Consider the following 25,547-nt stretch of genomic DNA (forward strand, 5'->3'; position numbering starts at 1 on the left):
AGTCTCCATCCCTAGAGGTGTTTAAGTCTCGGCTTGACAAAGCCCTGGCTGGGTTGATTTAGTTGGGATTGGTCCTGCCTAGAGCAGGGGGCTGGACTTGATGACGTTCTGAGGTCTCTTCTAGCTCTATGATTCTATGATTCAGTGCAAGTAAATCTGTGTAAAGGACTCTGTTTTCTGACACAGAAAAAGGAATGCCAGCTATTGAATCACCAGCATCCAGGTTATCTTTATCAGTTTTCCATACTGCCATTACAATGACATAACCTAGTATTTTATCTTGTCTAGTTTTAAATCTCTCCAAGGGATGAGGCTTTTGTCACCTTGGGAGATTATGGAGCATGCTAAGAGATCGAAGAGCTAGATACAGAGGAGAACCAGCAGTGAGGGGGATAGAATGCAGCATGTCCTGTCATGAAAGCCAGTGGCACTTGTTCAGACAAGTAAAGACAAGTAAAGACAGCTACAGTGTCTCACAAAAGCCTGTGTCTTTTATCCAGAAAAGTGCCTGAAGGCAGAGAAGTGCTCCACACTTTCAAAAGAGCCCCAGAGGATCCCATTCTGTGTTGTACTTAATTGCAAGGGCAGGCAGGAATATTTCCGGTGCATGGCCTGTGAATGAACACAGGCCTAAGGTTTGCTGCTGCGAGATAAACCAAGTGACAAAGATAAAAATGAAATTACTGTACATTTCAATAGCACTACCCATCACAAAGAACTTCATAAATATTGCATGTTGGAATCCCTTCATCCACCACTGAAATGCTACCAACTCTGGGGTGAAACATGGAAACTGTTTAATAATCCACAGCAGAACTGCACAATTTAACAATACACAGCAGTTTATGGTAGAAAGTGTAGACTATCTTATCAGATGGATGCCCTGAGCCAAATGCTCAGATTGTGTAGATTAGAATAATTCAATTCAATGGAGATATGCTGATTTACATCATCTGAAGATCTGGCTAGAGTGTGAAAATTTTAGGAAGGCAGAACACATGTAATCAAATTGCAATGTTCCTTATGGAAAAGCCTCATATGGTTGAATAGAAATAATTTAACTCACTGCCTGCTTTTTAAAGCAACCTATAGAATTCTATAGCAGGGATATAGTGTGCTTGTACAACCTACAGTTGTATTAAAAGTCCATACAAAGATTGTATTCAAATTGTTTTTCAGTAATTTCTATGGAACCCCCTTTAATTCCTATAGATCCCTTCTTCTTTGCCCTATGGGCAACAATTTCTTTCCAAGCCTCTCTGTCTGGTGACACCTTTTCTTATTCTCTCTAGCTTTTGCCCTTTTTCTTCACATTCACATCCAGGTCTCTTCTCCAACTATTCTTTGGCCTTCCTCTTCCCCTTTTTCCCTGGGGGTTGCAGAATAGGGATTGTCTGGTAATGCTAGTTGTTGGTTTCCTCATCACCATCTTCTTCTCAATAGCTCTTGTTCTACTGGGCATTGCCCTGCTCCTTCCCATAAGCTAATGTTTGTAACCTTGTCAGACCACTTCAAGCCAATGATCTTACACAGATATTTATTAATAAAAGCCTGCAGTCTTTTGATGTTTGTCCTTGTGTGACGTAGTGGGGGTGCCTTGTTCGTTGCTATGCTGGGCAGTGGGCTCTGGGCGACCTCTGCTGTCTGTAACACGAGTCATTATGCAAAGGGGGCTCCAAACCTGTCTGACCAGCTACCCCCCATGGGGAGAAACAAAGGAAGGTGGAATGCTGCCCCTGGCTGGGGGGCAGGGCTGGAAGAGAGTTAGTTTCTGTCTGGGAGCATGGAGGAAGCAGCCTCAGCAACAGGCTGGGGGGTTTAGAAGCCGAGACCCCCCCCATATCAAGGGGTGCTGAGGCATCCTAGGCCTGCCCTGTAACCTGATGACATCTGAGCTGTGCTGTATCCTGGAGAAGCAATAAACTCCCTCTATTCTACTGGCTGGTGGAGTCTGTTCGTGCCATTTCAGGGGTGCAGGAGACGGGGGAACCCCAACGTGTCGTCACACCTTGTTGTTTGCCATGATTCTGAGCCATATAGAAGTACCGATTTTACATTTGAGCTGAAGATCCTTATTTTGGTCTATAGCTTGATCTCTCTTGAATTCCACGTGTTCCTCAAAATAATAAAAGAACCTCTTTGCCTTCTGTATTCTGGTCTTAATATTTTCGTCAGTACCTCCCATTTTATTTACAATACTACCTAAATAGGTGAAGGTATCAACTTCCTCCAGTGTCATTCTTCTCAGGACAATTGGGCTGCTGTTATTTGCTGCATTCACTTTCACGATCTTGGTCTTCCCCTTGTGGATCCTTTAGTCCCATCTGCTATGAAATCTTCTCCAGCTTCACTGTTTTATTTTGCATTTCAAGTTGATTGTGAGAGAAGAGGTAGGTCATCTGCAAAATCAAGGTCTTCTAGCGGTTTAAACAGGGTCCACTGGATTCCATTCCTCTCATTAGCTGGTGTTTCTCTCATGATCCAATCAACAGCCAAAAGAAAGAGGACAACCTTGCCGAACACCAGACTTGATTCTGAAGGGTTCTGTAAGTTGACCCTCATGCAAGACCCTACAGTTCATATCTTCATAGGTCTTTCTTATGAGATTTAGGAGTTTCTGAGATCCCATAGTGGGATTAAATTCTATAGGGAAATTTCCATGAAGGGTTAGATAAAATGACAGCTTTAACTTTTCACTTCAGCACATACATGGGGGTTTTAAAAACCAAAGGCTTGCAAAGTGCTGGAATCAGGGGCAGTTTGGGTGTCTGGTATTTTGCAGGGTTAAGCCACAAGAAATACGGTTTACTGAATTTGTACAGAGCACTACCACACATCATCTGTTTATGGGATGGACGCCCTCTGCCAAAACACTTCTAGCACCCTGCATAGTTCATAGGGAATTTCTCCCTGAGTAATGATTCAGTGTGATGCTGCTTAGCTTATGTGGGTATGTAATGCTACTAACTTTGTACTGCTGAAATAATCACACAGGTTTCAGGATGACAGTGAATTTGGCATGGTGCGTGTTTGCCATACCAGTAGAATGATGCATTTTAGGGGCTATTTGCTGGTTTCATGTAGCCCACACTCCCAGACAGAGGGAGAACACTTTTTCCTTCCATCATCTACTGACTTGGAGAAATGCAAGCTCTGGTAGGGCTCATTAATTTTTAATTTAGCCCTCTACACATTGTACTGCTGTTGTGTTTTATGAGCACATTATGCTGAAGTGAAGGCTTGTAAAACAGAAAAATTTAAAGTTAAAAAAGCACACTCATTATATCTAATATGCATGCTAAAGTGGAAATACACAGGTATTTATAGCACAGCCCAGTATTAATTCTTATTATTTATTATTATTTCATCCTTATAACTCAGCTGAAAATTGAGACATAATTTATACCAGAAATCCATAGGAGTTAAAAGCTGGTGCCTTCAGTTCACAGGTCTCATAGATGCTAGGATAAGCTGTGCAGACGACATGTGGAATCTGCAGATATATCTGTACCATTCTATTAAAATAATTTCCTCTGCTATCCAGCTCTCTCCCTTCCCCCGCCCCCACCAACCTGAGCACAGCACATTTACTGTATGTGAATGCGTCCCCATTCTGTCAGTCACACACAATGCCATGCTGAGATTGAAAACTTTCTCCATATACCTTTCCCACTGCCATCCTGGCTGAAAGCAGCTCTGCTCTCCAGGAAAGCAGGCAGTGTCACTGTAATGTATGCAAACGACAGTTACAGTCATAAAAACGTGCTCATTTTACGTCCTGATGGTAAACATGCAAATTGATCAGGTGTCTGCAGCTAGTAGCTTCTCAGCTTCCTGGCACACTCTTCTTATCTGATTTCATCTCTGGTATATGTCCTTAGTATTCCATCAACAGGAAGGCGCCAAACATACCTTTCCTGATAAAATTATATCTGAGATGAAGGGTTGGTGGGGAAAGCACCCCACATAAAGGTGAAATTTAAAACTGTTGCAAGAGACCAGGCTGGTATCCAAATGTGTTAGGATAATGAGCATGGGAAATTTAGACAGTAGGAATCGTCTTGTATCACCTAATGTTATTCTATCAATATTATTTATTATTATTACTAAAATCATCTTTTATATTGTAGTAAGGGTTAGGCCCCTGGTTATGGTTTAGTCTCACTGAACTAGGCATTGTACAAATACAGAACAAGGATGGTCGATCTTCTTCATTCTTTTTTCTTTACTATTGTCAACCTAGTACTGCTGATCTCTTTTTAAAGCAGAAATAGGTTGCTAGTCTGCACTGCAGGCAGAGCCTTGAGTAGAATAGAATATCACCTTTTTTGTTCTAATCTGACCACTGTAAGAACCTCCCAACTTTGTCCAAGTAGAAGCTACTGTAACCAGATGTGCCAAGTGTGTATGTGCGGAGTGCAGGCTGTACAGGCAGAAGGGCTCCAAACACAGTCCGTGTTTCAAGGTTAAACACTTCCTCTGTTTCCATCCAGTTACAGGGATGGGAAATTGGTCACAGGATTGAAAATCACTTTGGTTACTGACCTGTGACTGTTGGCCAAGATAATATTACTAATGACATTTTGTTCTAAGGTCTCAAAAGTATAAGTTTCTTCTCTCAGCTATACCGGTGTAAATCCAGAATAGCTCAGCTAAAGTTAGTGGTGGTATTTGTGATTTACACTGGTAGGATTCCAGACAGAAATAGGTCCATGACCTAAGTTCCCCAGAAGATGTGTGGCTGCCCAGGGCTTCAGAGGGGTGAGATATTGCTTCCCAAGTTCTGAAACTGCTGAGGCTGGTGGAGAGGAGCCCCCTCCTGCTGGTCCCAGGACAATACTAAGCTGTCAGGGTATGTCTACACTACCCTCCTAATTCAAACTAGCGGGGTAATGTAGGCATACCGCACTTGCAAATGAAGCCCGGGATTTGAATTTCCCGGGCTTCATTTGCATAAGCCGGGCGCCATTCCTCGTGGAATGAGGAGTACAGCTAGTTCGGATTAGGAAGCCTAATCCGAACTAGCTACTCCGTGCCGCGTGTAGCACAGGGTTCGAACTAGCCGGGATTTAAAAATGGCGGCTCCCCGCTTCTGCAAATGAAGCCCGGGAAATTCAAATCCCGGGCTTCATTTGCAAGTGCGGTATGCCTACATTACCCCGCTAGTTCGAACTAGCGGGGTAGTGTAGACATACCCTCAGGGCTGGTAAGCGGCACCCCTCTCTGTTAGCCCCAGTGTGAAGCTAATTTCAGAGGAAAGGGGTTCTTGCCATCCCCAGCTAGGAGCTACCCAGGTAAGCTCAAGCCCCAACCTCCTGTCTCACCTTGAGCCCACTCCTGCATCCCAAAGCCTTCATCCCCGACCCCACCCCAAAGTCCAGAGCCTGTGCCCCCTCCTGCATCCCAACATCCAGCTCTGAGCCCTCTTCTACACTCAGAACCCCTTGGCCCTGCTCCTGCCACATGAATTTTCTGTGCACAAATATGGAAGAGATATGTCACACAACACCTCCACTTCGCACCTCACCTCCACACTGGTGCACATAAGAATATTCATCGTGCTCGGCGTGGGAAAAATTAGAGGAGATATTAACCAGTTAGTAAGACAGCACGAGTATGACTGAGAGCAGAACTGGGCTGCATTAAGGGCTGACACCTACCACTCCTGTTTTTTGAGAACTGGGATTTGAATTGTATAGATAAGCAGAGAGCCTCATTCAAATCTCACTTACCAATTTGTAAATTTAGAGCCCGGTCCAGCTCTTAATTCCATCCACATTCAGGAAATCACTGAGCCACATGATTAAGTGTGTATTTAAGTCCCATTGACATAAGTAAAAAAAGCATGTACTTCAGCACTTTCTTAAACTGGAGCCTTACATGCCAGCAGTGGAGTTCTGTCATTGGCAAAACCCATGTGCTGTGAGAATCAGGCCAAGAAAGTTTTAAAATGGAACGGTAGAGCCTAATGAACGACACACAATGGGTCAGATAGAGCAGTCAGTGACACTGGTGTATATAGCGAAGTTAATGGAGATCACCCTGGTTCACTCCCATTCATACAGGGAGAACAGACACTGTCTTCACCATCTTCCTTTGATATTGTTGCTAGAAACAAGTAGAAAAGGGAATCAAAGGAAAGGAGGGCAAGACTTGAAGCTCCTACAGTCTGAGGTCAAAAGTAATTTTCAGGAGGAAAATATTGTATTAGAATTGTTAAGAGAGCCCAGACTGGTATAGAATGCTGCAAGCTACAGGCCTTAAATAAAGAGAAGAAACAAAGCAGTTTGTGTTGCAGCATGCAAACTCTCTCTCCAAAACATGGTGTATTGTCTTCTAGCTACTTCTCTCTAGTCTGGACTGTTGCAGCAGTCTTTTTAGCAATGTTTCAGCTCAGCGAAGGAGGAAGCTGTGCAGTCAGGAAACAGCTGTAATATAGCATTTTACCATCCTCATTTGATACTCTTTGCTGTGGAATAAGCAAACCAGCTGATCTATTCTCTCAAACACTGCCCAGCTCTAAAAACAATCTTAATAAAAATGGCTCTGATGTCTACAACATATTCCTTTTTTTCTTTCACTAAACTTTACCTCTGGCATGAAATTAACTCCTGATTGATCCTCTCGTTGTTACTGATTTTCCCTAAGCAGGATTTGTTGTTTAACTTCAGTGTATTCACTAAGCATTGATCTATGATGGGCCACCTACTGTATAGCCCTGTGGTACCTTAGGGACTAACAAAAATATATATCTAGTATCATGAGATTTTGGGGGCAAAATCCACTTCTTCAGATAAACTTGTTTTTCTCCACTCTAAGGTGCCACAGGATTACTTGTTGTTTTTAAAGTTACAGACTAACACAGCTACCATTAGAAGACTTTTATACCTACAATGTAGTTCATTGCCTCCTGTAGATCTTTGATAATGCTTCTCTACTAGGCATCCAGACGGACATCAGATTCATTACATGTTATAGGAGTATAATTTTTCAATTGCTCTGTCATTTATCACGTACGGATACATAATCTCCTGTGTCCAGACTCAGGGGTTTTTTCGAAAAAAGTAGCCTTTTTTCGAAAAAACTTCACCTGCATCTAGACTGCAGCCGCGTTCTTTCGAAATTAAATCGAAAGAACGTGGCTTTTCTTTCGATGGCAGTAAACTTCATTTCACGAGGAAGAACGCCTTTTTTCAAAAGTGCTCTTTCGAAAAAAGGCGTTCTTGAATGCCAACAGGGCTTTTTAGAAAGAGAGCATCCAGACTCACTCGCTGCTTTCTTTCGAAAAAGCGGCTTGCAGTCTAGACGCTCGTTCTGCTTGCAGTCTAGACGCTCTTTTTTGAAAGAGGCTTTTTTGAAAGTATCTTTCGAAAAAGCCTCTTTCGAAAGAGGCTTGCAGTCTAGACATAGCCCAAGACTATTTATCTTTCTGTGTATTCTAATCTATTAATGTTTAATATGGAGGGTTATTAATTCCATATGCAAATGGCTAAAAATACAAGGTTAATGAAATAATAATGATATTGAAGTATGTTAATAAATATATATTCTTAGGCTGAATCCTGCAGTCATAATGAAAAACAAAACAAAAATCCTCCTTTGAAGCCAGTGAGTCCCAAAAAGACTAATTGTCCCAAAAAAGACCTTCAGAATTTGGTCATGAGGCATTAATCACTGTTAAGGCCAGGATGACTTTATGGATTGTGAGCAGGCTATAGTTTAAGGAATATTGGGCTGGCTGGGTAAGTAATAAACTGATTAAGTCCAGAGACATGTAATAAATTGTTCCAACTAGCAAAATATTGCCTATTTTTTACATGTTTAGGGAATCGAGCATTGGTGTAAAGGAATGGGTTAATGGTTTGAGGATTAATCCCAGGACAAGTACAGAATAGGCTCTCACAGGTCAAGTTCCTTTGAACTCCCCTCCACCACTGTTGTGCCAAGGTGCCATGTCAATAACATGCAGGGTCAGGTTGGTGGCAATTTGTCCTTCACGCCTCCTTAATACTTGCTCTCTTTTTCCTAGACTGGGTTATTATTTATAATAATAATATTTATATTACCATGATGGGTTCTGTTCCATAGAGACAGCTGAGGAGCTCACAGAGTCAGTTTAGTTGTATTATGCAGACTGCAGGCTCCTTGGGGAAAGGAGTACCTCTTGTCATACACCGAGTACAGGCGCTTAGCACAATGCGGCCCTGATCTGCGACTGGCGCCTTAAGGTGCTGCCACTATTCAAATACATAATGCTATGATGTGTGTGCGGGTAACAAAAGGCACAGAAATCATCAGGAGAAAAAGGACAAATATCACAGAAATAAGATGATGGAGATGGATCAGCTGGGACTGAATCTTTAAGTTGTGGATCCTAAAGCAGCATTCACTAGTGTGTGATCTAAAGGAACAGAGGAGCCTTTAGCGTAAAGACAGTAACACTTATCACGCTTTAGAAATAGTCTAGCCACTAGAGGGGACAAAGGTCTATATTCAGCTAGTGCTAGGCAAGTTTGTGTGCATGTAAGTACACCTCCTGCCCCCTGCTAAATAGGATTCTCTCAGTTCTTGTGATGGTTTCTCCGCTAAGATTGCCAACAAGTGATTATTGTTGTAGTGAATTTGTGTACTAAGAAACTGGGCCACTGAGAACTTGGCCAGGACCAACGCAATGCACAACAAGTGAGTGCGTAGCCATCAGATGCTAATCAGTGACTGACTTCTGCTGGGCATCAATTAGCTATCTACAAAAGAATGTCACAGTGGGCATGATGCTATGAGATGCTGAGATTTCACATGTTCCATCAAAGCCTAACGGAAGTTGAGAGCACTCAGCACCTTGCAGAATTGATCCCAAAATTCTATTACTGATCTCCTAAGTATGCGAAGATCTTTCATAACAAGTCTCTGTTCACTACCCCAAAGTGACAGCAAATTAGCTGCAATTTTATGCACATAAAAATAATTCAAATGTAATCTGGACTAAATTAAGCCTGCTGCAGTAAAGGCCATTTATAATAGAAAATGAGTTTAAAGCCATTGATATATAGTGGGGCTAAATTCAGAAGTCCTTATCACAGTCTGATTCTGATTCCATGGTGGTGCAAATCAGGAATAACCACCACTGACATCTGTGGAGTTAAACAGATCCTGAATTGGTGTAAATAAGTGTATGAAGTTACACTGATTTACATAAACTGGGGGATTTGGTCTATTACTGTTTGCATTACTGCATCTCTTAAAAGCACCAATTGAGATAAAAACTCTACTATGCAAGGATCTGCATGTACCCACAACAAGAAACAATCCTAGATCCAAAGAGCTTAAATTTTAAATAGACAAGCCAGTCAAGGAGAGCATTATCAGTTTTACAGATGGGAAAGCATGGTATGCAGAAATTATTTAACCATGGCCAGAGAGGATGTCTCTAACAGAAGAGGGAAGATCTATAACAGAGGAAGCTTAGATCTCCTGGTAGTTCAGTGCCTCAGCCATAAATGCATTCAGTGACATCTCCAATATCAAGCACCATAAAATGAGTGCTGGGGAGAAAACAAGCCTGGAAGCTGGTCAAACTCTTTAACTGGACAAAATGCCCATTTACTTTTGTGAAGGTCTGATCCAGCAATGACTTACTTCTGTGTTTAACTTTGAGTTTGAGCCTGGTTCCATTGAAATCATTTGTAAAACTTCTTACTTGTACAGGGACAGAGAGAAACCTTACAATTAGGACTGGTAGAAAGTTTTGTATCAGAATTTGGAAGGCTGAGGTGGTGCCAAGAAAATAATCTTGGTAATTTTTATGGAACTTTTCCCTCTTTTTACCTAAAAGGTGAAAATCAAAAGTTTTAAGGTGGAAAAACAACAACAAATATTTTTTATTAAAATACTAACGTTTTCCTAGGGAAAGTGATCCAATCATCTCCTCTTACAAGCAGCCCATAGAAATCAACCATTGATTTCAATGGGGCTACTCTCAGTGCATGCATTTAAGTCCATGCATAACTGATAGGCCATATCTTCACTACTGGGAATATTGGTGCTGCAGCAGTCAATCTTCCAAAGTTTGATTTAGTGAGTCTAATAAAGACCTGCTAAATCAAACACCGAGGGCACCTATCGATGCCAGTACTCCTCGATTTGCAAGGAGTAAGGAAAGCTGACAGGAATGTTTGATCCCATTGACCTCCTGCTGTGGAGACAGCCCTGAAGGTTGAATTAAGGTATGTCGTCTCCTGCTATGCAATTAACGTAGCTGGAATTGCTTATCTTAATTTATCCTTCCAGGTAAGTATTGACAAGGCCTTAGGGCAGTGGTTCTCAACTCATTTCAGTCCATGGACCACCAAGCCAATCAAAAATTTGTCATGGACCACCTCCAGCACACATAGCACGGGATGAACGACACAAAAACCGCTCAGCACGACGGTGGCAGCTACACTGACGCTCAGAGCCTCAGACGGAAGTTACTGGCAATGCAACACGGTTGCAACCTAGGTGATGCTATGGATGACGCACCGTGTGCTTGTGAACACGGCGTAAAACAGCCTAACAGTGGCGCCTGCTCACTCCGTGTGACTTTGGACAATGTTCCTGTGGACCACCAAAAAAGTCACCATGGACCACCAGTTGAGAGCCACAGCCTTAAGGAGATCACAGCTTGGCAGAGGACTTCAGGATTTGCCCCCTACCTTTTAGCCTGTGAAAACAAAATCATCCTGAAGAGGAACTTGCTGTGAGAAGCTTCTGTTCTCAGTGAAACATGCTGTTATTTTCAGCCATGTATATTTTATTGAGGTCATTCACAATACCAGATTTCTCCCTCTCCACTCCCACCCTTCATGTAATACAATTTTATGAACCTGACATTTGTGACTCCTCTGCTTTAGAAAAATAAATTATGTGGGAGAAGCTGACAGCAAAATATTTGTCTAGATTTTATTAAGCATCAGTAGAGAAGCTATACAAGATGCCAAAAAAACAAGATAAGCAGAATCGAGTTTTGAGATCTCAAAGGCCCTCCCTTTCTCATCCACATGCAAATATAGCAATTAGCAAATGCAGCAGGGGTCATTTTAAAGTTTAGGAAGTATTGGGTGAAATGGTTTCTATTAGAACTTTTCTTTAAAATTGGGTTGCTTATCTTCTATATTTGAGAGAGTTTGTGTGTCTGTCTGTGCATCCATCCATCTGTAAATCTGTTTGCTCAAGAACTCCTCTTACATGGTAAGAGCTAGGAACCACCAACTTTGGTAGGCTGCTTCCTCTTATCACAACTTGAAGCAAAGTCTGAGTATGATTGTTTCAGCACAATGGGGTGTGTGTGGAATGTGGTTGTTTCTCATCACACAGAAAGGAAAGGCTGGGATAGCAGGGACAGTTATACTCCAGAATGACCATAGGGGAACAGCAAAGCAAGCGTACCCCTGCCATGCCAACAGACACACCAGCCAGGCAACATGACCCCTGCAGTCCTGGGCCAACCCCAGGGAACCCCATCCCACATCTCATTCCCCTTCACTGACTCCTGCATCCCCATTCCCTGAGCTCCCCACCTCTGCTGTGACTCCTGCTCCCTACATCCTCAGACCCCTTACCTGAAGGACCTGAGCAATGCCAGGTAAAACTAGTAGGCTATGTCTACACTGGCATGATTTTCCGAAAATGCTTTTAATGGAAAAGTTTTCCATTAAAAGCATTTGTGGAAAAGCATGTCTAGATTGGCAGAATGCTTTTCCGCAAAAGCACTTTTTGCGGAAAAGCGTCCGTGGCCAATCTAGACGCGGTTTTCCGCAAAAAAGCCCCGATCGTCATTTTCGCGATCGGGGCTTTTTTGCAGAAAACAGTACTGTGCTGTTTACACTGGCCCTCTTGCGCAAGTGATTTGTGCAAGAGGGCTTTTGCCCGAACGGGAGCAGCACAGTATTTCCGCAAGAACACTGACGATCTTACATGAGATCAACAGTGTTCTTGCGGAAATTCAAACGGCCAGTGTAGACAGCTGGCAAGTTTTTCCACAAAATCAAATGATTTTGCGGAAAAACTTGTCAGTCTAGACACAGCCGTAGTGTAATATAGGAAATGCTGTTATATCTATGCTGGTATCTCTCTCACTGTGCCTCATGCTGATATCAGCATCACATAACAAGAGAAGAACTCAGAGCTACCAGCTCCAAGAGAATCCTATAGATAGAATCTCTTTTAGCTGACATATGCATATGCCCTGTAACACATAGTTGAGGAGATGTGTTTTTAGCCCATAGACAGATACATACACACAGAGAGCTAATTCAGTTCAGCAAAATAGTACCCGATTTCTTCCATGCCTGCTCTAAATATTTTAACTAGAGATGGGTCTAAGCCAGGCATGTCCAAAGTCCGGCCCGCGGGCCAATTGCGGCCCGCGGTCGGATTTAATACGGCCCCCGCTTCTCCCGGCTCCCTGGTGCTCCTTTTAACTGGCGCGCACAGTGCAGCGCGCTGCTTCGGGCCGCGCTGCCGCCGCGGTCCTTGACCCTGCCCTGTAGGGCACGTCCGCAGCCCCGCTCCCCCGCTTGGCTGTGGGTTCGCCCTGCCCCCGGGCCGCCGTGAGGCCAGCGTGCCCTGCACTCTCTGACCCCGCGGGCCCTCCGCTTTGGGGCTGAGAGTGCGGGGACAGCCCCCACTTCCTCCCCCTCTCCTGGCTCCCCGGCGCTCCTCTGAACTGGCGCGCGCAGCGCGCTGCTTCCGGCCACACCGCCGCCGTCCATGGCGGCCGCTGCGGTCCTAAAGCCTGCCATGTAGGGCACGTCCGCAGCCCCGCTCCCCTGCTTGGCTGCGGGTTCGCCCTGCCCCCGTGCCGCCGTGAGGCCAGCGTGCCCTGCGCTCTCCTGTGCTGCAGTCCAGATCTCAGTTTCACCCTTCACATTAGTGTAGGCAAGTTTTTTTTTTCAATTGAGATGAATACATTGTAAAATCTTAGTTAATGTCAGTTGGTCTAAATCAGTTATAAATATATTTGGACACAACATGTATAGTTGGTGTTATGTTCCTGTTCATATTTTTTGAACTTAAAAGTTGATAATATGTAATGTACTTTACAATGTTCCTGACATATATTTCAGCTTCCTGGATTTTTTTTTCATCTGGCCTTCAGATATGAAAGGCAGAGTGATTTAACACCTGTTTAGATTTGTCATCCATGTGACGAAATGAAAAGTATGCCGTTCGCAATAAACTTTGCATAAAATAGTTAATTTGCATTTAATTTTAATGGTTCAAAGAATGTCAGGCAAAATGGTCGGCCCTCATGCATGTTCACTTCTTCAAATCTGGCCCTCTTTGAAAAAAGTTTGGACACCCCTGGTCTAAGCTATTTAACTATAAATTTACATCTACACTTTCTCTAAGTTTGGGAATATTTAGACCAGGTTTATGTGTTGGACCATTACAATTAGGCTGTGTCTACACTGGCATGAATTTCCGGAAATGCTTAAAACAGAATAGTTTTTGTTATAAGTATTTCCGAAAAAGGAGCGTCTACATTGGCAGGCTGCTTTTCCGGAAAACCCCTTTTTCCGGAAAAGCGTCCGTGGCCAATGTAGATGCGCTTTTCCGGAAAAGAGCCCCAAGCGTCATTTTCGCGATCGGGGCTATTTTCCGGAAAAGACTACTGGGCTGTCTACACTGGCCCTTTTCCGGAACAGTGTTCCGGAATAAGGACTTATGCCTGAGCGGGAGCAGAATAGTTTTTCCAGAATAGCGGCTGATTTTGTACAGTAGAGCATCATTGCTTTTCCGGAAATTCAAGGACCAGTGTAGATAGCTCGCAGCTTATTCCGGAAAAGCGGCTGATTTTCCGGAATAAGTGGCCCAGTGTAAACACAGCCTTATAGTAGTAAATTCAGAGCTCTGTCTGCCTGAAGTTTTTCAGGTCAGTTCTCTCTCTTATTTTAAATTTACACTTTTTTTTGTTTGTTGAGACAAATGACAAATTCTTAAAGTGAAATCTTGACCCTTTGTAGGGAAGTGTAAATTTTCCAGTGACTTCAGAAGAGCTGGTATTTCCACATTAAATATAATGCACATGGTTAAATAAATGCATGAATAACTGAAAATCAGTTTGCATTGAAATTGTATTAACAAGTTGAATCCATTCAGTTGCAGCCTATAGAAAGAGCAAGGTTGGTCCCTCTGTTAGTGTGTTTGCCTCAGCTCTGGTGAGCAATTTGCAAACATTAAATAAATAAGCAACCCCGTGAAACACAGCCATTTTAGATCAATTTTATAGATGTAAACTGAAGCACAGAGATGTGGAAACTTGCATGTAAGCACAGTGAATGCAATGCATCTCGCTCCAGAATGTGAGCACAAATCCTGCACATCACATATGCTATCTCTGAGTGCTCATGTCATCCATTGGCACAGAGATGTCCCTCTAGACAGAATTGCATTTTACACGCTTGAGAGCTAGAAAGAGAGTGTAGAGGACCGTAACCCTGTCCTCTGTTCTGACTGCTAGATAACATGCTTTCCCAGAACTAGGAATAGAACCCAAGAGTCCTAGTCTCCAAACATGCTCTAGCCGTTTTATAAAATACACTGTCATCAGCTGGGTGATTTGGAAGGTCCCTGCAGTATGAATATTGCAGTATCAGAACATGAGAGAAAACCCTGAAGAGTAATGACCAGCTGATGCAACGCCATTCTGGGAATGAAAGTCAAGAGGAAGTTTTAGCCAGCAGATAATATTGATGGTGAATTAGGTTTCCACTGCTAACTAACCTCTTGTGCATGTAGTAATTCCAGAAGTTCCATTCCAAGGCTAAACATGGCCCCCATGTCTAACCAGACAGACAGCTGCTTTAATTTTCCTGATGTGTAAATCTGCACAGCAGGACCAATTACCCAGCTAACAAACTGAAGATGAATCCTGCACTTTCTGCCATCCTATCAGCTGAATTAAAGGTGTCATGGTTACCATGGCAACATTGTTTTAGCTGCTGATGGGAGCAGCAGTTGTGATTAAATCATTGAGGGTCAGGTGCATGGTGTCTCCTCCCCCCCCATATAGATTTTCCTGGTTATATCACAGCTCCTCAGCTGAAATTCCTTTCAGATGTAAATTGGCCAATTAAACACTTAGTGGAGACCAAGGACATGTTGATGTGTGAGATGCTATAAAGCAGGGGTGGGCAAATACCAGCCTATGGGCCAGACCCACAGTTAGCCCCTGGTGGGCCTTCACACTGCCGTATTTACCTGGATCTCTGCAGTTATGGGCGATCACAGCATCTGATGACCACGTATCCTATTCCCAGCTAATGGGAGCTGCGATAGCCCAAACCTGTGCAAGTAAATATAGTTGCAGCAGCCCCCCCATGGGCCAACCCTGGTGAACCTCTGCCATTTTGTTGTCCACCCCTGCCAAGCAGCTTTTACACACATAACAGGCTGTAGTGGGGAGGAAGGATAGTCCTTACCCTAATGCAGAATCCCTTCTTAAGCCTTCATCTTGGCTTTGTTGGATTCTCCCTTTACAAACACATTAAAACGGCTGTGTCTAGACTGGCCAGTTTTTCCAGAAAATCAGCTGCTTTTCCGGAAAAACTTGCCAGCTGTCTACACTGGCCGCTTGAATTTCCGCAAAAGCCCTGACTTCCTACTGTAAGAAATCAGTGCTTCTTGCGAAAATACTATGCTGCTCCTGTTCGGGCAAAAGTCCCTTTTGCGCAAAAGTTTTGCGCAAAAGGACCAGTGTAGACAGCTGAGATTTGTTTTGTGCAAAAAAGCCCCAATCGCAAAAATGGCGATTGAGGCTTTTTTGTGCAAAAGTGCGTCTAGATTGGCCACGGATGCTTTTCCACAAAAAGTGCTTTTGTGGAAAAGCGTCTGTGCCAATCTAGACACTCTTTTCCGAAAATGCTTTTAATGGAAAACTTTTCAGTTAAAAGCATTTCCGGAAAATCATGCCAGTCTAGACGTAGCCGTTCTGTATGACGCAAGTGTAATGTGGTGCTCTTAGGCCAGCAGCAATGATGGAACTGATGATTTCTGGATCCAAAATTCTGAGCTTCTTTTGTCTGAATTAAAAGAACCTGGACTTGTTAGCTCAAAGTCTGTACCATACTTCTAAACCTCTGTGTTGTCCAACCACTGGGACACAACAGCAAGTCAACCTGTGCACCTGTGGGTTATTATGCAAGCAACAAGGACTGCTGTAAAACGGAAGCTCCCTGATAAGTGGTAAAACCAACATCTTGATGAAGGATTGGCCAAGACCAGGATCCCTTGCAAGAAATTTCTCTTCTTTATGCCTTCTGCTAGTGCAGACAATTTTTATATATTAACTCAGTTGTTAAACTGATTCCACAAAATGTCCATTGTAGAATTCACCAAAGTTCTGCACTCTATTCGTAGGATAGGGGAATTCTGTATAGGGGAAGTCTCCATCCAGTGTTGTCTGTATTAGCAGTTTTTTTTAGATGGAGCTCCTCTCCTTCCCAACAGTAAGAAGGATACTCATCCTATCCTTTGGAAAATCCCTGTTAGAGACCCACTTCTTTGGCGAGGTCCACACGTGATAATCTACACATTACTGTGGTGTGGTGGCCATATATATAATTGACCTTGAGCCTGGGTTCACAGCACCACTCAAATTTGACCCACCCACCCCTGTGTCAGTCAAAGGGGCAGCTGCCTCTCAGAAAGTTTATTGTACCTTCCTCCCAGTTAGGGAAAGCATGCCTTGGTTTCTCCAAATGCCCTCCACAACCCTGCAGTCTGGGTTTCATATACAATGGGACTTGGAGGTGAAGGATTCTGGACAAACTCACCAGTCACTTTGATTGAAGTCGAATGGGCACATAGACAGAGTGCTATGTCACAAGAAGATTTTCAACATTTCGTTGAGGGGAAGGGGAAGCTAGTTGAGAGAATTTGGATGGAGACTTTGCTTGAAATGGAAATCAATCATAGAGTTGGAAGACATCTCATGATGCCATCTAGTCCAACCCCCTGCTCAAAGTAGGACCAATCTCAACTAAATCATTCCAGATAGGGCTTTGTCAAGGTCTTTGTGAAGATTCATTTCTAGTCCTGACCACTTACAAACAATCCTAGGCTACGTCTAGACTGGCATGATTTTCCGCAAATGCTTTTAATGGAAAAGTTTTCCGTTAAAAGCATTTGCGGAAAAGAGCATCTAGATTGGCACGGACGCTTTTCCGCAAAAGCACTTTTTGCGGAAAAGTGTCCGTGCCAATCTAGATGTGCCTTTGTGCAAAAAAGCCCTGATCGCCATTTTAGCTATTGGGGCTTTTTTGCGCAAAACAGTACTGTGCTGTCTACACTGGCCCTCTTGCGCAAATGATTTGCGCAAGAGGGCTTTTGCCCGAACGGGAGCAGCATAGTATTTCCGCAAGAAGCACTGATTTCTTACAGTAGGAAGTCAGTGTTCTTGTGGAAATTCAAGCAGCCAGTGTAGACAGCTGGCAAGTTTTTCTGCAAAAGCAGCTGATTTTGCGGAGAAGCTTGCCAGTCTAGACACAGCCCTGTAGTGTTTATCTCAGTAACAGAAGTGTTCTTCCACTAAAATTCTCCTTCTAATTTCAGTGAGATACAGAATTCCCCTAACCCATGAATAGACGGTAGAACTTTGGTGAATTCTACAATGGAGCTTTTGTGGAATCAGTTTAACAACTGAGTTAATATATAAAAATTGCCTGCACTAGCAGAAGGCATAAAGAAGAGAAATTTCATGCAAGGGACCAAATATTGCAAAGTATATTCACTACAGCTTAATTTAACCTAGCTCAAATACCATGGAAATCATGGATGCAGGCAGCTCTGGGTGCCTAAAGGCAAAGATCTGGAAAAGTTCATAGGACTGGCCAGGATCGTGCAACATATGATGTCTCTTAGGATAGAGAAAAGTCTGGGCTTGGATGTAATGAATGTAAAGAGGATTCTTTATGGAGACTGCTGGACATAAAGGCGCTATGGTTCTCTCTGGCTTTGTAGCTCTGGATCTGACAAAGAGCCTCTTTTGCCTAATGTCTCCTTACAGGAGCTCCCAAAATCTTGTCCTAAATTAGGAAATCGTGCATTGAACTGTTGACTCCTTTAAGCTACAGGCAGACATCACCTCCAGAAGGAAATGTGCAAGAGAAAAAAGCTGAAACAGCTGCTGAAGGAAGGATGTTAATGTCTTTGAAAGCAATGCTTTTTAACCCTATGTCAATAGAGTTAAAAGGCCTTTTGTTGTTCAGAGGAGCTGGTGGATTTTAAATGTCTCATTGCTGTCTTGACAATGCAGTGGTAATTAAAGCATATTAAAAAAAGCAGCATACAAATAGGTTGAAGTAATAGGGGTCAGAAAAGCTGATTAAACTACCTGATACAGGTCTCTGATGTTTGGAAGAGATTGAGAGGTCTTATGAAGAGTCATCTAGTGTCACATTCAATATCTGCTTTTATCAGGTTCTAGAGACCTTAATCAGTAGGAGCTCCTTCACATGGCCAGCAGCCCCAGCTGCCCTATGTTGAACATTGTACCTCTGAGCCCAGGAAGTTTGTGGGCATTAGTTGTGTACTTTATCCTGCTATAAAGGGGCATTTCGATTTTTCCCTCCTCCCCGACCTTTGCCTGGGTAGCTGCAGATCTTTGTGATGCGGTGTTTTCAGCATCTGACTTTGCTGCCAAACAGTGGCTGGATATTGCAAATGATGCTGCTATTTACCTTGGAGCATTGAACTGGTTCTCAGAACTGAATGTAGGGTTGAAATGAAGAGGAGCTTCTTCAACGTCTAGTGATGGGCAAACGCTTAAGATACTGCCCTAAAGGCTCCCTGTTAATTAATCCATGGAACTGCTAAATTCTGCTGTGGAAAGTTAGCCGTGGAGAGATGCTTAAATTCCCAGGTGCAGAACAAACCCACAACAACCCTCTGTAGAAGGGTCAGAGTTAATCCTCTTGGTCAAACGCTAACACCAGACTCGTAAATACTGGCTTCAGTCAAGTGCAAGAAAACAGCACAGCCATTGGGATGGAGACTTGACATGATAGCCAGACATTTGGGCAGTACAGAGAGTTGGTGGAAGAAGCATGATCATGCTGGGACCAAAGGCACTGCTTTAAGCAAACACTGTCAACCATGGGGGACAAGGAGCAGTATCACAGCCCCCCATGGCTCCTCAGACACACTCCACATTTGCTGGAAGAGCTGGCACTAAGGGGGCAGGGAAGAAGTCAGGAGAGCACATACTGCGCCTTTCCATAGGGTGGCGGAGCTAGCACCCAGCCTGGGTGCTCTAGACAGAGCCTCTGGAAGACACCTTACTGACTCTGCTAGTATTCTTCCTGGGCTTACCAGGACAAGTCATTTCTCCCTACATTCCCAAGAGCATGGACTGTTGCATCTTGTGCATAAGATGGCATAGTATGTGTAAACTCCATAGGAAAAACCAAGGCCCGGGAGAAGTTTTTCAATTGAATTATTGTTATTGAAGCTACACCCTGCGTAGGAGGAGAGATTGGTTCCAGCATGCAGAGCTTGCTTCTCGTTAGGAAGGCACTCTGGATACGTCTATACTGTGGGCTAAAATTGAGTTGAGATACGCAACTTCAGCCATGTTAAATGTGTAGCTGAAGTTGAAGTAACTTAACAGCACCAAAAACCAAGTCTACACAGCAGGAAGTTGAAGGAAGAACACTCTTCCTTCGACTTCCTTTGCTCCTTGTGAAATGAGGGTTATAGGAGTCAGAGGAAGAAGCCCATTATTTTGAAATAACGGGCACACTCTGTTATTTTGAAATAAGCGTGCAGTGTAGACATAGGCTATCAGTGCTCACCAGTGGCTAAAACATCCTCCTTTTTTATGACTAAGGTGGATTGGGGGCATCATCTGTGTTACTACCCCAGAGGGTTCCAGCCTGCCAGATGTGCATTGCAACACTGCTGTGCTGCTGCTATTATAAATGCTATTTGAGCTTGAATTCTCCCTCTCCCTTTTAAAAATAAACTTTCATCCTTCATCTCACCCCCTCATGCTGAGGATGTTCTTGTCACACACAGAACACGTTATTATTACAGTGAGGATTTTTGTTTCCTTCTCCAGAAGGAGATTTAATAGAAAATCCATGGGAAGAAGGAAAGCAACTCAGCTGAAGATCTGACTTGTGTAAGAAAGGACAAGGTGCATGAACTCTGTTACAGTTTGTTTAACTCAATTCTGTCACAGTGAACAGAGCCAGAGTGACAGCCCTTGAGACTATACGTTCTCTCTTCACCCTGAAACTGGCTGTGGCACTGCAAACTTCCCTCGCCTCATGCTGCTCCATCTGTGTAGTGCACCTGTGCTCTAGAAACGAGAATCACTCTCCATAGCCTACTGTGTCCTTAGCCTCTACTTAGACTTCCAAACAGGGGACTCAAAGTGGCTGTAGGTTTGCATCAGTTGAATGCTAAGTATAGGTCTGTGCCGACGTACTGTATAGGGCAACAAGTTACTTACCTTGGTGGTCCAGTGGGGACTAGCACCCAAGAGAGAAGGGAGATAATCCCACTCCTGTCACTGGCTTGCTGTATCATCTTGGGCTGAGTCATTTTACCCATCAGTGCTTCAGTTTCTATACCTGTAGATTGGAAATGACACCCACCACAGCTTTGGAAGGAAAAGGTTATTATTAGCTGCTACTGATCACAGTAGCTTTGAACTGAGTTGGAAGAGGAAAGGCTCCATCATGTAACCAATGTTACACCTGGAGTGTAGCTGCTATTAGCAATCTTGGACAAAAGGCAAAGCTCCATGGGACTGTATTTAATTGCAGTGGAGCTCAAAAAAGCATATAATAGATCTCTGCTTCTGGCTGCTTCAGCAGGTGAGAACTATACTGATGCCCCAGTTTGCTCTGAATGTGTCCTACATATCAGCAAATTGCATAAAGAGGATCAGGACCAGAAAAAGGTGGAGGTTGGACTACTTCCCTGCAATGTGGGCTAGAAGTTAATGCAAAAGGTGAAAACTTTTTGCACACACAGTAATCTGCAATATTTCCTTTTCATGGAGCAGTCTCACGCCCCTATTGGAATGTGCTCTTTCTGTTTGGCGTACAATGCACAGCTGTGCAAAAAAGTCTAGGAAATACCTGCCTCCTTCCTTCCCCCACTGCAAAGGATAGTGAGCTACATGAAATCATGGGAGCTCATTATTCATTATCATAATTCATTCGTCATGCATCAACAGTATCCCGATTAAACATGGTCTTTTCCCAAGTCCTTTGTTGACCGCTCCCTTATGCCTCGTAAAACGAGGTTTACAGGTTTACAGGAGGGGTTGACAAAGGTGTTCCCTGTCGACTGATCCGCATCTTGACTTGCATGCTGTGCTGGCGATCAGCTGAGCCGGCACAGTGTGGCGGCCATTTTTATTTTAATGAAGCCGCGGATATTTAAATATATCCTGGCCTGGCACAACAGTTCTGTGGCCTCTGACATGGTTTATGTCTGCAGAGCCAGAGGTAGACTGGCTTCTTTGTGCATAGTTTGGGGATGTCGTCATTCTCCTTGATCACTTTAGAGCACACAAGTGGATGATGGGAGTCAATTAATTAGAATAGAGAGGAGAGAGAATATTTCAGACCTCTGCAACTATTGCTTGCATTCTGCAGTAATGAGAATTCAAACTTTTTTTAGAACCTTTAAGTGATTGGACAACTGGATGGTAGACAGGGTTTCACTGACCTCTATAGAATGAGCTCTGTGACTGGTTTTGCTCTTTGACGGGATGAAGAGCACCGTCGTACTGAACCATTCAACCTGTCTGGAGATAAGCTCAAGTGTTCCAGCAAGCAAACACAGCCTTTAAAAAATTTCCTCCATCTCTTTCCAAATGCATCTTTGTAAATATCATGTTTACCCCTAAGGGTTATGGGAAAAGCTCTTCAAATCTGCTTCCACAGTCGAGATTAAAAATGGGTTCGTTGCACCTCATAAGCAAAGGCAGACTGGAGAAATACAGAAGGCACTGGAACAAGCGATTGTGGTCCAGGGGAACCATTTAATATGGATGTCCAACATGCTAAAAGGATTTTGCTTTTAAAAATGATCAGGAGGTAGAACAGTGAAAATATTTTGAGCCATCTCTGCATTTTATGGGTGGTTTGGTTCAGATTCCAAGGCTAGGATCTTAGCACACAAACAGCTCTTTGAACTGCATGCTGCCAGCAAAGATTAGCAGTGATGAATTCAGCTGTTCTGCAGAAGAATCAGTGATGAAGAGTCACCCTGTTCTGCATGCAACCCACTGAAGTCGATAGGGGCACAGGAGTCTGCCCATTATAGCATGAGGATTTCAAATCACTCACACTTCCCTATGGTCCCCCATTTTGAACGTGCAAACATCCCTCTGTCCCACAGCAGATTAGCTAGAGTTTTGGCAAAAACGCTGCCTAATAATTAGGACCAGGGATTTAGAGTCGGGAAGGTGGGGTTCTATTCATGATGCTCTCTGTCTAAGCATTTATACTGTCCTTATCACTGTGAATTCTTTACAAATCATGAATGTAAACACAGTATTGCTGCAGTGAGAGCCCATTCATGCTGCCGCTGCTTTGATACTGCGTGCTGTCATCTTGGGAAATGAATGCTGTAAAATAGCTTCCTACTATGCTAGAAATATAGGAGTAAATGTTTCCTATCATGGTGTTTTGTTATTTTGGCTTTTGATCCCATTTGGCACTGGGAAGAGCTAGAAGCAGCACTAGAAATGAGAAAGCCAAAGGAGATAGATTAAGCAAATCGTTGAAATCTATGTAAAGTTCAGTTTGGGCAAAGACTGAGTGCAATGACTTGACTCAGTTTCCCTTTCTTTATTCAGCTCCTGCCTCTCCCTTGCTATGTGCGTCAAACTCTGCCCTGACTTTCCTAACCTGTTGCCCTGTCTGCTCTTCCAGGGGTTGGGAGGAGGGCAGAGATGGTGTCATGTCTCTAGCAGATGCCAAAATAATTCCTTCCTTTTTTTCCCCCTGCCCTTCGTTCAGCTGTGGTTAAAATCAAATACAATGATGAGACTGGCCACTCAATTTCCAGGGCTTCTGCTTCTCAGCTGGGATTTCAATTCTAATTTTCAAAGCTGCTGTGCATATAAATTGTGTCACTAGTCACCTCCTGTGTTAATTGGTGAACCATGGCACTTTACGGTGGAAAATTCCTCATTGCCAGTAATTGAGTGGAAAAGTCCCTGTACACTCAGCAGCTCAAATGTGCTGGGAGGCTAGAGTGACGTGAAGGCAGATGAGCCTGTCACTCTTTGTTTGCACTGCAGATTTATCAGTCCCCAGGAAAAGGTGACTTTGATTCTGTGGAGCCATTTTAGTACAGTACAGACATTCTTGCTTTCTGGAGACGACATCATCCCATTCTTGCTCTGTTTGGCCACTGCAGCCAGAGAAACAGTGTTATGCTCCGGAACTGGAATCCTGAACCTGGGAATCCAGGAACAAGGGGTCTGCATTAAGTTAGCCTGATATAGTTTCAGAGTTTCTGACTGAGTGCTTGCTTGCCCTCATTAGCTTCAGCAGTAGCTGCAGGCCTCAATTTCCCCACCCATCTGAAGAGGACGCATTGGAGAGGTTTTAGCGGTAATGCTTACTGTAACACATGGGGATGCAGGTATATTAGTCTGTTCATTGCTTTGAAGATGTAAACAGCTATATAAATACAAGGCACTCAGGCTATGTCTACACTGGCGCATTCTCACGCAAAAACTCTTTTGTGGAAGAGTTCTTCTGCAAAAACTCTTCCAGAAGAGAGTATCTACACTGGCATGTGCTTTTGCGCAAGAGATGTGCTTTTGAGCAAGAGCATCCATGCCAGTGTAGACACTCTCTTGCGCAAGAAAGCTCTGATGGCCATTTTAACCATAGGGCTTTCTTGCGCAAGAAATTCATGTTGCCTGTCTACACTGGCCTCTTCTGGAAGAGCTCTTGCACAAGAGGGCTTATTCCCGAGCGGGAGCATCATAGTTCTCGTGCAAGAAGCTCTGATTTTATACATTAGAACGTCAGTTTACTTGCGCAAGAACACGTGGCCAGTGTAGACAGGCAGCAAGTTTTTGCGCAAGAGCGGCCGCTTTTGCGCGAGATCACGCCAGTGTAGACAGCATCATAGTGCAGGGCTAGTCCATGATAAATCTGTTAGAAATAACTATGAATGTAGGGAAGTGCTGAAAAGGTTCAGCTGTTTAAATCTCTATTCCTACTGTAGAGATAAGGGTGGGTAGCTTCTGAGAACGAGCTTTCTGTGTAAGATTTCCATTGTGGATCTGTCTAGGTTAGAAATAGGGCAGAATAGTCTTTCTCATGGTCTGCCACTCCATTGGCTATTGGATGAAGTTTTATCCATTCCTTGTATTAGTGTTGAGTGCCACATTAGGAGAGCTCCATGCTATTGCTTATCAGAGCTGGACAAAAAGTTGGGTTGATTACGACACATGGGGTTAATTAGGGAAGCCAGCTGAGACTGGCTATAATAGGAGCTTTCCTGCAGTTGGCAATGGGCACATGTAGCTGAGAGGATGCAGGGAAATGCTGCTGGGAGTAGGAGGAAAACAGACACCAAGTGGACACTAAGGGGAGGAACCAGAAAAAAGGAAGGTGCTGGGAAAGGTGTGGGGAAGTAGCCCAGAGGTCTTGGAGCTGTTGTGTAGCAACACCCACTGCCCCATTTCCACTTGGGGGAAGGGAGGGAAAGGGGTGCTGAAAGACTGTGAAGTCTCTTCTCCCCTTATATCATCCAGTGGCCAGTGATGAAAAGAGCTCAACAAATAGTAAACTAACCCCCTAGGTGTGCCTAAACCTGAGGGCTGCTGGGAGCCTATGAGGCAAGCAAATCCACCTGAAAGTGCAGGACCCATCGAGTTTCCGAAGGAGCTTTGTCACACGACTTAGACACAAAGTGGTTGACTAGTTTCAGATTTAGGGAAGGGATAGAGCCACAAGGGGACTTGGGCACCATTCAGAAAATTGGAGAGGGAAGTGGAGATGCCCTGGCTACCAGGCTCTCTGGGGTGACTCTCTCCCCTGTTGTCACAATTGCATTTTGTACAATATATGGCTATGTCCACACTGGCGCGATCTTGCGCCAGAGATATGCAAATGAGGCTAAGTGTGGAATATCGCTGTGCCTCATTTGCATATCTAATGAGCCGCCATTTTGCGGCAGAGGCTCTTGCGCCAGAAGGAGCATCTACACTGCCCCTTCTTGCGCAAGAAAAACCCTCTTGCGCAATGCCACTATGCTGATTATTTTCAGGAATAACGGCATTGCGCAAGAGGGTTTTTCTTGCGCAAGAAGGGGCACTGTAGATGCTCCTACTGGCGCAAGAGCCTCTTCCGCAAAATGGCGGCTCATTAGATATGCAAATGAGGCTCAGCGATATTCCACGCTTAGCCTCATTGCATATCTCTGGCGCAAGATCGCGCCAGTGTAGACAGAGCCTACTTGAATAGCCATTGGGGCAAAGAGAGAGAATGAGAGTGACTCTATAGTCTCATGGTTCAGGCTGT

The sequence above is a fragment of the Pelodiscus sinensis genome, unplaced genomic scaffold (assembly GCF_049634645.1).
Source record: "Pelodiscus sinensis isolate JC-2024 unplaced genomic scaffold, ASM4963464v1 ctg35, whole genome shotgun sequence".
Lineage (NCBI taxonomy): Eukaryota > Metazoa > Chordata > Testudines > Trionychidae > Pelodiscus > Pelodiscus sinensis.